Source organism: Rousettus aegyptiacus, unplaced genomic scaffold (genome assembly GCF_014176215.1).
Source record: "Rousettus aegyptiacus isolate mRouAeg1 unplaced genomic scaffold, mRouAeg1.p scaffold_m13_p_5, whole genome shotgun sequence".
NCBI lineage: Eukaryota > Metazoa > Chordata > Mammalia > Chiroptera > Pteropodidae > Rousettus > Rousettus aegyptiacus.
Window position 1 is genome coordinate 46,085,743 of NW_023416308.1, and position 11,849 is coordinate 46,097,591.

Consider the following 11,849-nt stretch of genomic DNA (forward strand, 5'->3'; position numbering starts at 1 on the left):
AATATTTAAGGTTAACATAGGACTTTGGAGAAATGTTTATTTCCTAAAGATTATATTGGGCCACTTTCCCAGGGCTGTGGATTTATATACACGACTGCCCGTGTGTGTGTGTGTGTACATACATGTGTGTGTTTGTGCATGTGTGTACATGTTGTGTGCAGCTGGTACTCATCTCTCCTAGTTCTTCAATGGAAGAGTTTAAAAAGCAGTGAAAGAGATAATAAACAACAGATTATTAGACAAGATTCAAATGCTTAAGTACTGAGAGAATCCTTTCAAAGTTCTTCATTGAAGAGGAACTCTGTTAGGGTCAATGAGTTTCCAAGCTTCTCAAAAGATAAGAATTATACCTATAGTTCTGATTTTGAATTGAAAGTATCCGTATGAATGAATTATGGGTATTAAAAAAATTTTCCTAGCTTCTTGCAATGAAAAGTCCTAGAAATAAAGACCAAACAGGAGCAACGAGCACTCCTAGTACCCAAATGAAGGTCTCTGTGTACTAGTTTTCTCTAAAAGTAGTCAAAGCATGTAGTGGATACTGTGGAGTGCTCCCTAGATCCCCCTTTCAGGCTGAAGGCCTCATTCCCCCTGATACTGGGAGTACTGGTGGCAGTCGTGTCACTATCTAGGCATTGCCCTAAACAAAAATTTCTCAACTTCAGCATTTTTGACATTTTGGACTAGATAATTCTTTGTTGTTAGGGTTGCCCTGTGCATTAGAAGATGCTTAGCTGAATCCCTGGGTTCTACCTACAAGATACCCATAGCATTCCACTCCTGCTTGTGACAACCAGAAATGTCTCCAGACATTGCCAGATGTCCCTTGTGGAGCAAAATTGCCTTGATTGAGAACCACTGCCCTAAAATGAAGAAAGCCACTTCACCTAAGGTTATAACCTCTTCCTCAGGGGCAGACTAGTTAATGTAGGTTGTAAAGGTCAGGCTCTCTTGCCTCAAAGCAGGGCAACTTGAAAGGCTAAATCATCTTCAGCACTTGCTGTGGGATTGGCTGTGGGTGCACTGTAGTTTATCTCTTTACTCTGCCTTGTCCTATTTCTGTCACTTCCCCGCAGGTATTGATTCTGAAGGCAGTCCCCAATAAACTTATTGCATGCAAATATTCCACTCAGAGTCTTTCCTGGGGGAACCCAATCCGAGACAAGGCTTCTAGATAAATGGCTGATTCCTGGTCTGAAACAGGAAGTGTGCCAGATAAACTGGAAATCTTGTGATACCATAAAGCAAGGAAGGTTTCAAAGAGTACTATGGTCATGTCAAAAGTATTCAGCAGTCAATTTAGATAAGCTCTTGCTTTCCAAAGATGGTCTAATAGAGTATCAATAATGATAATAACTCAATGGATTGATGCTTAAATTCATGACATAAAAATACAAAAAACCTAAAGTCATCGGTCACTTTGGATGGAGGATGTAAGGAGCCAGCTCTTTAATTTGAAAACTGATATTGAAATTAAGCATTCTTTCTGTCATTCCTATAGGCATATCTCTGATATAGATAGATCTAGATAGATGTCTAGATATCTATATATATCTGATATAGATGAATGAAGGGAAGACTAATAAAGCAAATTAATAAAGAAATGTTAGAAATATAGTACCATTTTGCAGTCCCTAAAGAATTAATGACCTTAAGCCATGATCATCAATGGCTGATAATATCAGAAACAGAAATATCCAGAGATCATGTACCTCATGATGCATAGTGGATAGACACCACCAGTAAGTAGTGGTCTTATGAGAAGTTTAGGGGGCAGTCCTCAAGGCAGCTGTCATTTCTGGCATCAATTGCAAGTTTAGGGATTCCCAAAACTACCCTGTTTTGATAATTCTCTAAAAGAGCTCACAGAATTCACTAAAAGCTGTTATACTAATGGTTATAGTTTATTACAGCTAAAGGATACAGATTAAGAGTAGCCAAGATAAAAAGCACATAAGGCAGAGTCCAGAATAATTCCAAATATGGATGTTCCAGTTGTCTTCTGTTGTGAACACCATGACTTTCTCAGAATCAACGTATGACAATATGCACGGATTATTGCCAATCAGAGAAATTCACCTGAGCCTCCTGTCCAGAGTTTTTATTTGGTTGACTGCCCAGCCCCTCTGAAGTTGAGCTGATTATGTGTGACCCAAGGCTCCCAGACAAACAGAAACACTCATATCAGCATGATATTCCAAGGGATTTATATTCCCAGAAACCAAAGGCCAGGCCCTTTTTTGGACAAGGTTAATCTTGCAAAACAAAAACAAAAAAACAACCTATGTTGAACCTCAATCTGATTACCCTTTAGATACAACTAACAATTTATAGGAAATGTAAGGGACAGAGAACATTTAAATGACACCATAGAGGTACAGATAGCAAATCCAGTTTATGGGAAAGTACAAGACCATCGACCTGGTATTTTTAACAAAAAATAGCAAGGAAAAAAAGATATGAAAGAGAAGCCTATAGGTTAAATAAAGTAGATTTAAAAGATATATTGCTCAATTGCAATGTGTCTTGTTTGGATCCTGATTCAAATAGAGAAGCTAAAAATGTAAGATAATTGTGGAAATGTGAATGCTGATTGCATATTTGATGATATTAAAGAACTATTATTGATTTTTGCATTTGATAATTGTGTTATGGTCATGTTTACAGAATAAAAAGAGTCTTCTATCTTTTAAAGATACATACTAAAATATTTACAGGCGAATGACATGGCTAGAGTTTGCTTCAAAATAACCTGGGGGCGAGTTGGTAATGGGAGGAGTTTGGATGTAACAAGACTGACTATGTGTTATAATAAAGCAAAATATTTGGGGTATGTTCGTTCATGTGTTTATTTTTGCCACTTGAAAAGATGTAAAATAGATAAATGTAAAAATGAGCTTAAGGCACAAGTGGCCTTCACTAGGGCTTTTTTATACTGATAAGGCGCTCGCATGCAATAGACTGTTCTCAGTTACCCACCTCCCAGCCTTCTCTGGGCCTTTGAGAGAACAGAAGTTGGTAACTTTGGCTGAAGTTAGAACTAATATGCATAGTAGCTGAGGCTATGTAGTCATTTAAAGAGATATAGATGTGTATGTGTATAAGATAACATATTTCATCGCTTTTTCAAGGAAAATGTTACAGTTTTATTAAGAAGATAAATTTAATGTGGATAAACATTATAATATTCTTGTAAGATCAATATGTTTCAAAATTCAAATCTTTATATTTGCCATTTAACTAAATGTTTATTTTTGTATTTCTAAATATATGCCTACGACAGAATATTAAAATTATTAAGCAAAGGGAGCTTATAAGTAACGAAGAGAAAGATATTTCAGAACATCGAGCTTTGAGTATCCAGTCTCTTCTGAATAAGAAATAGCAAAAAGTTATTCTATGCCCAGCCAGCAGAGATTCTGGGTGTCAGTCACTAAGATATACTTATAGGAGAGCCTGTTAATAGCTTGTGAACATTTTTGGTTATGCGTTTAAATAATTTTTTAAAAACAAAAAATATACTAAAAAGTCGATAGCTCCTAATACTTACGTTGTTTGCTGGTGTGTATAGTCACTATCGAAGACTAACAATTATCCTGTTTAGGCATCTATGATAGAGGCTTTCATCTTGTCTCTTCTGACAACTTTTTATATTGACATACAAATTCCAAATGAGAAAACTGCTCAGATGTCTTTTACAACCAAACTATTTTTGAGGTTTCTCAGACAGCTGCTGGATAACACTCGAAATTTACTTTCTTGTTTTGTAAAAGGAGGGATGCTAGATATCATTAGGAGCACTTTGTTTTGTATTTTCTGTATTGTGAGAGCTTGTGTCAAGCCCACAGTGTGGGAGGAGCTGGCAAGTCAACCTCCTTAGGTCAGCTGTATACAAAGCATACAAGCAAGATATTATTAGTATTAAAATGAACACATTTTAGCAATTGTGTATTTTCATGATGGATAGAGTATACTCATGCTCATGTGCAAAGACTGGCGCGGTAACTGTCGACAAAATTTATTCACACTTTTCTAACTTAAAATGACTGTCAATTACTTATAATAAAATAAACACTTAATGGGACAGATTTAAAAGCCCTGGAGATCTGTCAATGTCTTAATTATTCATACTGTGTTACTACACTCAAGACAATTGTTGATTAAATTCTTATAAAATATTTATGCATTATGTCTCACTTTTCTTCTTGTAGATAGTTATGTTAGTACATGAACCCAAGCCATTCAGTCCTGTCATAAATAGGTAGTTTCTTCTTTCCTTAACACTTGTCCAAACACTTCAGCTCTTAGGCTATAGACTAGTAATGTAGTCTTCTGGAAGGAACATCAAAAGAATCATAACCTTAGTAAAGGCCTGAAGCAGGTGCTCCTAACTACTGATACTAAATGAAATAGATTCACAGGGACAGGCTTTCTAGTTTAACTGATGTCACCAACCACAGAGTTGGATGGTGTGAGTGAAGATTTCCAGGACTTTTTTTAAGTCCAAAAACACATGACTTTGTGATAGTAGATGACCAATTATACCAAGATTAGAAAACAAGAATTAATTACCTAGCAACGAAGAAAATTCAGGTGAAAATTTTGCTGTGGCTAGTGTTCTATATTCTATTGGGCAGATAAGGACACTCCTTTTCTTTCTTCCGGATTTATCGGTAATTCTTGATTTAACAAGCTAGCTCTGTACAAAGTAGAACACTCTTTAAGTGATGTCTTATTGTGACTGATCCCTCAGAATTCAGAGGAGCAAATCTAAAAAATATCGTAGGAAATGGATTATAAGCTAATAAATCGAGAGGAAAGTATAGGAAAATTATTCTTTTTTGACTTATAAACATTTTATTTTATTTATTTTAAAAACAGATATAACTGACATATAATATTAGTTTCAGATGTACAACATAATGATTCAATATTTGTATATATTGTGAAATGATCACTAAAAGAAGTGACTCTGAGGAAAATAGTGACAGATCGATTGGATTTGTCTGTAAAACTACGTAGAACAATGGTTGTTTCTGTACACGGTACCATTTGTTGCTTCGATTTACTTTTTCATGGCCACATCTTTATTTACATGGGTTCAAAACAAATCTGTCTTTTTCCTATTGAGATATGATTGGATAAAAATTTTCGTAAGAGAGACCATGCAACAGAAGTCTCAATCAAAAACAAATCTTATTTAATTAGGTATGATAAGCTCACTATTAAGAAACAAGGATTGCACTTCATATATGAAAATGCTGTCTACAGAATCTTCCCAGAAAATCTACCTTGTACACACTCTATGGCTAGTGAAATCTCAGCCTTATCTTTAATAAAGAATGACCAAGGACATTGGCAGACTTCTCAGTTATATAGCTACTGCAGGAAAAGCTTGTTAGAGGAAAACTGGATGCCTTTGTTCTTAGACTTAGAAAGGACAAATAGATAACAGCAATTCGAATACTTCTGTAATACTTATATGATCAAAGTATGACTAGGGGCTTTATGAAGCTTGCAGACAGAAGTTAATTTGCCAAACATTGATATCATATGGCTTTAGTTTTTAGAAACCATACAATAAGGAAATTTTTGAGTATTAATTGACATCTCTTGTGGCTCCTATGTAAATTAAACTGGCCAAATTGGAAACAAACAAACAAACAGACAAACTCCATCAAGTTAAGGATTTAAATAAGAAAATCACAGAACAAACCAGTATGGTCTATACTTAAGAGGCAGCAATTGGCCAGGAGGGGCAAAGCAGGCAGGAATGATACTTGCCCTGCTGCCATTTTGACTTAGCACATCGTATACTTCAGTCATAAAGACAAAACAACAAAAAACCTCCAAACACTTGGCATTCTTAAATTTTAAAAAGACAGAAGCAACTTGTTTAATACTAGCCTCTAAATGAAGATCTGAGAACTTCTTGTAAATTGCCAACAACCTAAGGCAAACACCTGTATTCCTGATTTTTGCAATATTGATATCTACAGATTGATGACAACCCTTGCAATATGATAATTATATGAGGAACACACTGACTATTATTTTGGCAACTTCTCACTTTTTCTCTAAATACCTGCTGTGTTCTTTATCTAGAGAGCTCAATTGTTTTCAAGTACATTCTCTTGCAAAATAGTGAAAATAAAAATTCTTTTCTTAATGATTTTGTGTCTGAGTTCTTTTTTCATAATTGGTAATTGTTGAAGCTGGTACTTCAGGTCCTTTTACTCTTCCCTCCAATTTTGTAGACAGGCATCCCAACCCCTGGATTGGTTCTAGACCCTCCCCGCAGTGGATACCAAAATCCAAGGATGTTCTAGTCCCTTATATAAAATAGTGTAGTATTTGCATATCATCTATGCACATCCTCCCGTATACTTTAAATCACCTCTAGGTTTCATGTAATACCTAATACAAGACAAATGCTGTATAAATAACTGTTATCATATATTTTTTAGGTAATGATGACAAGAAAAAAAGTCTGTGCATGTTCATTTCAGAGGCAACAATTATAGGCCTAACCACATAGTACACATCAGCCACAATATTGTAACATTTTTTTTTCTGAATATTTTTGAACCGCAGTTGGTTGAATCTATGGATGTGGAACCTGCAGATATGGAGGGACAATAGTATAATTTTTAATTTCCATAATTAAAAAATAGTAATATATAGGGCTATCTACAGTATCAAAGAGATATTGTCAGTGCTTTCATGCAACGGCAAAAGGCTTAGTCTAATTTAACTAGTTTTCAAACTTGAAGGCTACTTTATGGCAGGCAGTGTTCAGGTTTAAAGCCTATGCTACCGGTAGAAATGACAAGTATCATGAAGATAGTACTGGAGCTGGCTGCCTGGAACTGAGGAAAGTTATCTTTGTGGTTGTGAGGTTGGTGTTTTCTGGCCTCATGGGTGAGGTTAGATTCCTCAATGTCAAGTAGCAAAGAAGAGAGCCAGAGTTTCCATATTATTTGCTACATTCAGTGTGCATGTCAAAAATAGATCCAAAAACTATGGCAACTGAAAAATATTTGTTTTAATCGGTGTTTGGGAAACAAATGCTGGTATTTGGCTTTAGGATTGGCTTCTTCAGCATTGACATTGGCAGATCCGATTCACAATAAAGTCCTACAGTACTTGTTTTGGTTTTTAAAATCCCATATGGACTTACTCTGCAAAACCTCTTGGTATATTTGCACATTTTTGTTTCCTGGAGGTTCCTTTGGATTTGTTTGGCTCTGGTATCGTGATTATTTATTATACATTTCCCTTGAAATATAAAAAGAAAGAACACACTTGTTACATTTAGTCATTTATGTATTTAGCAAGTATTTATGATCTACTGTGTACCAGGCATTTTTCTTGGCACTCTGGAAAGATATAAAAACGTATCTGGTAAGTATTGTCATGTCAGCATACTTTCAGCCAAGCAAAGAGGACAAGTTCTAGGCCAGGCATTGAATGAGTGAAGTGCTGGAGATGCAAAGTTGAACATGCCGAGTTCCTGACTTCATGTTCTCCACATTATCAAGACAGAGATTAGAGGAGGCTTTGTAGAGAAAATAACCTTGAGGCTGTAGTCGTAAAGGACAATTAGTCAGACAAAGTGGAGTGGAATAGAAGGTGTCTTTTAAAGAGAGAAAACAGTAAATACATGTAGAAGTCATGGGATGGAAAAAAGCTGGTGTCATTTATTCGTAGATCTAGAAACCTGATCATTCTAGTGTCTCAGAGTGGACTAGACTCAATCTGGAGATATAGTCACCAGAATCAAATCATGGTGGCCTTATACATACAGCAGATTGGTAATTTGATAATGTGTAATGAAATAAATATCATGCTGACCAGAATGCCCATGACCTGAATATTTCACTCCCTGTTGATAATCTGCATGAGAAGCTCATTTATGCTTATTAAAATTGCTTTGTAATCCTGGCATCCAAATTGGGGGTTAGTTGCGTGATTCCGAGGTTCCCAGTCTATGACTGCTTATGCACACATCTCTGGCATATGCATGGAAATACCACTGGCAACAAATTGGCTAAATTTGAGGACTTTGTCACTTATGTAGTGTTAGATGTTACACATTGGTCATTGTATTTTTTTCTATGACTCCCCTTTTTCTGTTTTTTTGTTTGTTTGTTTGTTTGTTTTTGTGCTGGCCATCCGGGGGGGTTAAGATTATCGTCACTTCTTATTTTCTATTTATTTGTATTTACATTTATATTTATTAAAACATTACAAAATTTTTTCAAGTATAATTGACATTTAATATTATTAGTTTCAGGTGTCAGACATTTACATAACTTATGAAGTGATCCCCCTGATAACTCTAGTACCCTTCTGATACCATACATATTTATTACAATATTATTGACTATATTCCCTATGCTTCACTTACATCTCCATGACTGTTTTGGAACTACCAATTTATACTTTTTAATCCCTTCCCCTTTTGTCGTTTCTTATTTTTATATGTCCAATTGATTGCCAAGTCTTATTTATTCTGTTTCCTTAATGTCTCTTGAATCTATCTACTTTAATTCCCACCGTCTCCATAATCTCTTGCCTTTATTACTGACATAACCTCTTAAGTGGTCATAGTCTCCCTTGGTTTTGTGTTTCTCCAATTTCTTCTTTGCACTATGGCCATAATAATCTTTCTAAAGAACAACTCTGATTACGTGGTACCCCTCTTAAAACCTTTGAATGTCTCCCATAGTCTTTGGGATTGCCTTAGTAAGGGTCTTGATAGAAAACAGAATTTACCCCAGATGGTTCAATGGAAGAGACTTTAATGAAAGTACTACTTGCAGATATACAGACAGAGTTAAGGAAGCAAACAAAGAATGGGAAGGCACCCAGAGATTAGCTACAGGGGCAGCTGTTACCACCCTAGAGCTGAGGGGACAAGGAGGAGTAGAGTCACTCTCTCATAGTGAGAGCTGGAAGGCGGCCCAATTGGTGGAGCTTTACTGCATGGGGCACAATTATTGATGTAGATAAGACAGCAAAGCAGGAGGGGAATAGGGAAGAATTACTATGACCTTTTCTCTCTCCTGCCCATGGAAGAACCACCAGTGCTTTCCATTATCCAAATCGTATAGGAAACCAGCTGGCAAGGGAATTGGGCGATGCAGTCTGCAGTGGCAGCTATTTGGGGGCAGAGAGCAGAACGGAATATGCAGAAAATGGATCTGGGTGAGATATGGCCAATGTTGAAGAATCAGTGCAGGGATTCATAAAAATAATATCTGGCTTACTGAACAGATTATGAGGAGTAAATAAGGTGTTCCTGAAAGAACTTGTCACAGAGTGGGTGCTTAGTGAGTTAATAATCCTTTCTTGTTTATTGTATCCCAGCCCTGATTGAGAGTAGATGTTAGCTAAATGTTTGTTAAACTAGTTCTAGTGTTCCCTCCATGCAACTTTATTATTGTCTCCTGAAGGGAGAAACTCCATGGGGTTTCTAAGCCTCTCAATTCTCTCTCTTTTACCCCCACCAAAGAATTTCCTTCTTCATCGGAACTGGAGACCTGCAATTTCCCCCCTTCCTCCTTCCCATTCTTTTATGAAAAATAATTTAGTGGAAACTTTTAAACATACATAAAAATCAAGTAATACAGTGACACTCCATGTGTCTCTCATTCACTAATTGATAATAAAGAATTATCAACACCTTGCTAATCTTGTTTTTTTTAATTTTTATTTAATTTTAATTTTTTATTTAGAGTTGACAGTCAATATTATTTTATATTAGTTTCAGGTGTAAAGCACAGTGGTTAGACATTTATATAATTTATGAAGTGATTCCCTGCATTTAGCCTAGTACCCCTCTGGCGCTATACTTAGTTATAATATTATTGACTATATCCCCTATGCTGTACTTCACATTCCCATTTTGTAACTACCAATTTGTACTTAATCCCTTCACCTTTTCATCTAGTCATTGTCCTGGGAGGCTCCAACAAGAGAAACTTATTTTCTCAGCATTCTGGAGGATGAGAATCACCAATTTGTTCTCTGTATTTTTGAGTTTGTTCTCATTTTGTTTGTTCATTTATTTTGTTTTGAGATTCCACATATAAGTGAAATCATATGGTATTTGTCTTTTTCTGACTTATTTTACTTAGCTTAATATTGCTAATCTTGTTTTCATTCTTCCCTTCTGCCTTTTTTCTTGCTAGCATATTTCAAAATGAATCCCAGAAATCAGGTCATTTTACTGCAGACCTCTTTAACCAAAAAGACCTTTTATCTTTGACAAAACCTCTGCAGCAGTATCATTTCTGATAAAGACAAATATAAATCTTTAATTTTATCTAATGGTCAGTCCATGTTCAAATTTTCCCAATTGTCTCAAGATGACCTTTCTGGTTGGTTGGTTCATGTCGGCAACCAAACATTCCCCACATCTATAAATCCTTTTAGTTAAAATTCCAATTCACCCTGAGGGTAGTGTCTTCCCTGGTGGTAAGTTGTGGCAATGACCTGGCTATGGAGCATTTTGGGACACCCTGGCAGGTCATATTCCCTCCTATGTTCCTTTATCATACACACAAAAGAGGCAACTCCAAGTCCCCTTAAACTGCTAACAGCCCTCCAGTCTATCCAGTGGGGTAGAGTTTCTTTTTGAGTGTGGGGAAGGGATAATTTGGGGTAAGTTATCTGCCTAGTAGGATAACTTGCAGTGCTGCCTATTCCAAATCAATTTATTTAAGACTGTTATTCCTTGCCTTGTAGGTAGGGCTGGGAGTAAATAGTGAGGAGGTACGTGACATAGGTTTTGAGTTTAGGGGCAGCTATTCAACTTTAATCTTACCAAGCTGACCTCAATCTTTAATAAAATTAGCTGTTAGAGAGTCTAGATACTAGTAAAGAAAAAGAAACAAATTACCACCAAGCTTCTTTGCCCTTTTCTTTTCCAACTTCTTTAGGGTCAAAAGAAAATGACTGAAATGCATGCACTGAGATGAAGAGAGATGTTGCAGGTTATTAAATCCAACCTTCCAACCATCAGGAGGCCCCTTCTGATAATAAGAACCAACATCTTTACGTGCAAGTGGTCACGTGACTCAAAGCCACATCTGGGGGCTCCAAATCCTCCCCCTTCTAGGGTGTCATGTGGCCTCTGTGTGTACTTCGTCAGGGAATGAAGACCTCATAATTCTCATTGTTACCAGGCATCCTTTTAGGTTTCACTGAAATCCCTTTCCTCTGTTGGGAGTTTTGCCCTCTGTTGCTCTACAGAATGTCATGATTTGGTGTGTGGGGTGGGGAGAGATATAAATTTGTGATAGCTGGAAGATGCTCTTTAAATTTACAGTAGAAAGTCTTGTTGTCTCAATACAATTAAATTAAAAGTATACAGAGCTAATAACAGCTAATATAAATTAGTACTTACCATGTGCTGCATATTTCCCAGCGTTGCTATAAAAAAGTACTACAGACTGGGTGGCTCCAAAAAGAGAAATTTATTGTCTCACAGTTCTGGAGGCTGGCAGTCTGAGAACAAGGTGTCGGCAAGGTTGGTTTCTTCTGAGGGCTGTGAGGAAGAATCTGTTTCTGGCTTCTGGGCTAGTCTCTGGTGAACTGCCCTCAATCTAGCATTCCTTGGTTCCTTGAAACATCCACCCAATCTCTCCCATCATCTTCACAAGATGATCTCCCTGTGTTTCTGTATCCTATTCTCTGCCTTTTATAAGGACCAGCCATATTAGATTAGGGCACACTGGACTGGCCTCATTCATGTTAACTAATTACATCTGCAATGACCTTATCTCCAAATAGAATTGAATTTTGAGGTACTGAGGGTTAGGACTTCAACATATGAATTTTAA